Consider the following 6,000-nt stretch of genomic DNA (forward strand, 5'->3'; position numbering starts at 1 on the left):
AACAATATTAGTGAATGAACAAGTGATGACTTCCCTCAAGGTATTAGTATTCCCTTTCTGTCTTTTTTTTTTTTTTAATCCAGCTTTTGCAGGAATGGTATTCTCTTTCTAATGCACATCATTAGCTTAGATGAAGGATTGCTGATATGAAATTTTTATGTATTATTGTTTAAAGTAATTCTACAATGGCTTTCTCTGCAATTAAAAAAAACTTTTAAATACTACTTAAACAAAATTGTTTTCCCTACCAAGCAGGCTCAGAAAGAAAAACAAATTGTCATCATTTTAATGAGATCTACTAGGAATCTTTTGCATTTTATTTAGAAATTATTTACATTTATGGAATCTGATATCTGAAGACCTCTTTCAAACTGAGTTTACTAGAATGAAAGGAACAATGATTTGGGAGTGAGGCAACTCTGGTTTTTGCATCAGATCAGTATGAGAAAGAATTTTTAACACTTTAAGAGTGGTTTTAAAGTGAATTAGGTATCATTGACAGATGATGAGCTTCCTGTCTAGAAGGTGTTCACCTAGAGGCTGAATAATTACTTAAGGGGACTCTTGTGAGAAGGCACACCCACAAGTGCCACCACATGCCCTTTTACTGATGACTTTGATTCTAGATTCTTTCTCCAAAAATAATATAAAATACCGACTTAAAACCCTTCTAGGATCTGGCACGGTAGTTCAGATCTGCAATCCCAGCACATTGGGAGGCTGAGGCAGGAGGATTACTTGAAGCCAAGGGTTCAAGGCCAGCTTGAGCAACATAGCAAGACCCTGTCTCTGTTAAAAAAAAAAAATTAATTAAAAATTACTTCCAGGTGGGACCCAAGTGAGGCAGAGGGGCAGGGGGTGGCAGACCAGTGGTAAGCATGGCATATCAGGGCCTCACCATACCTCTCTTTGCAATGAGCGTGTTTTGGGGTTTCATTGGTTTCTTCATGCCTTGGTTCATCCCTAAGGGTCCTAACTAGGGACTTATCATTACCAAGTTGGTTACCTGTTCAGATTGTTGCTGTCTCTTTTGGCTGATTGCGATCCTGGCCAACTCAACCCTCTCTTCAGACTGTAGTTGAAACATGAAATCATCTGGTATCTGAAGTGTCATTGGCCTTGAGGAAGACAGGCTTTACAGTGTTCAGTCTTAGCAGTCATGAGAAAAGAATTCCTTCTAGATGCAAAAATCACCTCCAAACCACACCTCTTTTCTTGACTTGCTTATTTTGGGCATCAGCTGCCTTAAACATCCACACCGCATTTGAATGTCTAACACAATGCAGCATTTTTTTCTTCAACTTTTTTATGCTTTAATGAATGATGTGCCTATTTAACCTAAACTGTGCCAACTCCTCAAAATGATAATGCACTCTTTAGAGAGAGAAGATGCTTTTCTTCTGAGAAATACGTTATTCTGTCCTTGGAATTTGTGGATTTGTCGATGGCTCCTGCCTTCTCATAACATGGAAATCAGTGAACTATTTAGAAAATGCTGCTTGACAAGACTCCAGGGGGGCAGTCAGTAGGAGAGGACGTTCAGAGGAAAGAGCTCTCCCGACAGAATTATACCAAACTATGTGTTCTTTTTTCTTTCTTTTTTTTAAAGAGAGTTTTGCTCTGTCGCTCACACTGAAGTGCAGTGGTGATCTTGTAGCCTCAACCTCCTGGGCTCAAGTGATCCTCCTGCCTCAGCCTCCCAAGTAGCTGGGACTACAGCCGCAGGCCACCATGCCTGGCTAAGTTTTTTAATTTTTTGGTAGAGACAGTTTTTGCCATGTTGCCCAGGCTGGTCTCAAACTCCTGGGCTCAAGCAATCTGCCCACCTTGGCTACTACGCCTGGTCATGAGCCACTGCGCCCAGCCCAAGCTATATTTTCAGTATGAATTTCTCATTTCTGCCCTTTTTTGGAATAAATCACTTTTCTGTTTTCTATAGATAAAATAAAATATATAATAAAGCTGTTCTAGTGTCTATCTTTGAGGGAGTCTGGTTACTGTCCATATTCTTACTGCTGCTGCTACAAATTACCACAAATTTAGAGGCTTAAAACAGACAGATTTATTATCTTACAGCTCTGGAGGTCAGACATCTGAAATGCGTCTTACCTGGCAAAAATGGGCGAGTTTGCATTTCTTCTGGGATCTCTAGGAGATAATCTGTTTTATTCCCTTTCCTAGTTTCTAGAGGCCACCCACCTACCTCCCTTGGCTTGTGACCCCCCCTCCTTCATCCAGCAACACCACTCCAACTCCTGCTATGTGGCAGTCATGCCCTCTTACCTTCCTGCCTCCCTCTTTTACTTATAAGGACCCCCATCCTTGTGATTACATTGAGCCTGCCCAGATAATCCAGAATAATCTCCCAACCTCAAAATCTTCAGTTTAACCACGTCTGCAAAGTCCCTTTTTCCATACTCTTATGTTCCAAGGATTACGATGTAGATAGTCTTGGAGGAGGTGGGGGTGGGGGGTCCATTATTCTGTCTACCACACTGCCTTTCCGGGAGAGTAGAAACAATGAATGATCTTAAAGATATGCCTTTTCTAGCTCTTTATGAAAAGAATAAAGAGAAGTTATTTTTTTACTTGTAAAAGAAATGTAAATGGGAAAATTGAAAACTGATTTCAGTTTCCAGAGGAACATGTTTTATAGTATTATTAGAAGGTTTTTAATTATATAGTAGTTAAAAATTTTTGCAGCTGACATCCTTAAGAAAGTTACTTCTAGCATCTATAGAAGTAATTTTTTATCATGGAAAAGAGGTAGGTATAAGCTCAAATATAAGATTTGTCATAGATTGGTTTCTAAGAGATGATTAAATAGACATCTAAAACAAATAACTTTTCTATCTAAAATAAAAGAACACTGTCTGAAAAATAGCAGCATTTTCCATTTTTAATGAATTTGCCTTTAGAATGACCCTCCAGCAAGGAGAAAATAGAAGACCACAGATGTACTGGTGTTGCTCAGAAATGCAAGATTGTATATGTTACTAAATAAAGTCCTGTTCAGCTTGCACAGTGAAAGCACGACTCTTTTATTTTTTTTTTTTTAAGTCAGCATGTAGAATTAAATCTTGTGTGGTCTCAAATACTTTATATTACTAAAGAATGCTGTTTTTTAAATCATTCCTCTGGCTATGTTAGTATAGTTTCTGAGCCCTGGCAATTTTTAGAGAATATTACAAAGTTTGAGAACAACATCTTGCCTGTGTTTAAACTAAACAAAGGAAATGGTATATATACATATAAACACACACACACATATACACACTCACACACACAAATGTGTATATATATACAAAAACACACACAAAGATATATCCAGATCTTTCCAGAATAAAAGCTCCAGATTTGATTTCTGTTTTTCTCAACAAAGCTTCAGCCTAGTTGCCATATTCTGCAATCAGGCACACAGTGAACCAGATAGACACCCATCTAATTTGGATGCAGTAAGAGCTTATTAGACTGTAGCCTAGAGGTAATAAACTTGGCTTCACACCAGGCCAAGCATTGTATTTTGTGTGGCCTGATTAATAATTTAAAGAACTGAGCCTTCATTTAAAAGTTTGGAGATTTTATTTTAAAAATCTGAGCGTCTGGCTTTTCTGGGGAAAAAACATCTGCTGATTTGGCAGCACTGGAACCTCATTGCCCATAAAGGCAATGATTGGCTTGGGTTGAGCAGGTTGCCCCTTCAACATGGGGCATGGATCTACCAGTTCTCTCTGGTTTCTGGACCCTGTAAGTCACACAGTATGTCTTATGCATGAACATCCAGGCATTTACTTGCCCTGCATTATAGTTTGGGATTTCCAAACTTGTTTAGTCTTTTACTACTTAAGCAGGTCTATCACTTTTTCTGCCCTGTCTCCCATGGGCCTCTCCTCCTTTCTCTGCCTATTCCAGTCACATGGAGCTCCTCCTAGTCACTTAACATAACTCGCCCTTTCATGCCTCTATACTTTTGTACAAATTTGCCTGGAATCCCATTTCCCTCATTCTCTGCCTGGCAGATCCCTCCTGCTCAGTCTTAGAGACTCAGTTTGGGAGAAGCCTTCTCTAACTGCTTTGGTCACTCATTCTCTCCTCCCAAGCCTTCCTTAGCATTTTGGCACAGGCAGCTTCAGGTGAGCACACACTATAAGCCCTCTGCTCTGTCAGCTACTTTGTTCACATCTTACCCTGTCCTCATGTCACCGGCCGACTAGTTCTTCTTGCCTGCTGCCCTAAAAGAACCAATGAGAACCGGTATTGCAGCAAAGAAAGAGTTTAGTAATCGCAGGGCTGGCCAAGCAATAACAGGGAGAAATTTCTCAAATCTGTCTCCCTGATAATTCAGAAGCTAAGGTTTGAAAGGGTACTCTGGCTGACAGGGGGCTGGGGACCTAGAACAATTGATTGGCTGGGGTGAAATCACAACAGTGTCCATAACTGTCTTCATGCAGCTTAGTCGGTTCTCAGGACCAGGTGGTACTGAAATGGTGAATCTAAAAAATATCTCAGTGACCCAGTTCTTTAGGTTTCATAATAGTGAGGTTATCTATAGGAGTAGTAGAGGAAGTTATAAATGTCGTGGCCCCAGTTATATGACTCTGTGTCAGTTAACAACTTGTAGGAAAACACATTAAGCAATGGCAGATCATTGTTTATGCCTTTTATTTGTATTTTTATTTATTTTTATTTTTTGAGTTGGAGCCTCGCTCTGTCACCCAGGCTGGAGTGCAGTGGCGCCATCTCGGCTCACTGCAAGCTCTGCCTCCCGGGTTCATGCCATTCTCTTGCCTCAGCCTCCCAAGTAGCTGGGACTACAGGCGCTCTCCACCATGCCTGGCTAGTTTTTTCTATTGTTAGTAGAGATGGGGTTTCATCATATTAGCCAGGATGGTCTCGATTTCCTGACCTCGTGATCTGCCCTCCTTGGCCTCCCAAAGTGCTGGGATTACAGGTGTGAGCCACCACGCCCGGCCTAACTCTGCCTATTCTTTAGCAAAGTTCAAGCCCCTGCCATAATTTCACCCGTGTCTTAAGAATGTGGCTTTAATCTCTGGATAGTATGTGTGGGCATGGTGGGATAGGACAGAGGCCGGGGGGAGTTAGTTTCCCTTACCTCTAAGTTTAACTATAAACTAAATTCCTCTCATAGTTATCTTGGCCTCTGTGCTAGAATAAATAAAAAAACAATTTAGCCTGTGAGGTTAGAAGCAAGGTAGAGTTAACCCTGTCAGATTTCTCTCATTATTTATAATTCTGCAAAGGTAGTTTCACTCAGGGCCCATCTCAGCTTCACTGCTCCACAAAAAAGGTGTTCCCTGATAGTACTGGTTAAAATTAATTTTCCTCTCCTCTGCATTTCTGAGGTAGTGGTGCTCAACTTGATTGATTATCATAACAACCTGGCAGACTTAAATGCAGATTCCCGGGCCCTGCCTCTGCTGAGATGAGTCTACATTAGCATTTCTGATATTATGGCACAACACATAATTCTGACGTAGCACATATTCTGACATAGCACAGCAGTTATGGGGTGAGGTTTCTATATTTCTTTTCTTTTCTTTCTTTCTTTCTTTTTTTCTGTGACAGGGTCTGATCCTGTCCTTTGTCACCCAGGCTGGAGTATAGTGGGGTGATCTCAGCTCACTGCAACCTCTGCCTCCCAGGCTCAAGTGATCCTCAAGCCTCTCGAGTAGCTGGGACCACAGGTGTAAGCCACCACGCCCAGCTAATTTTTGTATTTTTAAATTCTTTTGTAGAGATGGGGGTCTTACCTTGTTGCCCAGGCTGGTCTTGAACTTCTGGGCCCAAGTGCTTGGTCCGCCCTAGCCTCTCAAAGTGTTGGGGATTACAGGCCTGAGCCACCGTGCCTGGCTGGAATCTGTGTTTCTTAAAACCACTTCAGATAGTTTCATAAGTAGTCCTTCATAATTTATCATTTATTATTGTTTTATTTTTTTATGTTGCTTATTTCATGTGTTGTGATCTTTTCTCTCCAGTGGT

The 6,000-nt window shown here is 40.9% G+C and overlaps 1 pseudogene; it reads left to right on the forward strand.

Annotated features, from left to right (window-relative positions):
- Nucleotides 1-878: 878 nt before the first annotated feature.
- Nucleotides 879-1,123, forward strand: LOC119627107 (V-type proton ATPase subunit e 1 pseudogene; annotated as a pseudogene).
- Nucleotides 1,124-6,000: the final 4,877 nt, after the last annotated feature.

The sequence above is a fragment of the Chlorocebus sabaeus genome, chromosome 14 (genome assembly GCF_047675955.1).
Source record: "Chlorocebus sabaeus isolate Y175 chromosome 14, mChlSab1.0.hap1, whole genome shotgun sequence".
Taxonomy (NCBI): domain Eukaryota; kingdom Metazoa; phylum Chordata; class Mammalia; order Primates; family Cercopithecidae; genus Chlorocebus; species Chlorocebus sabaeus.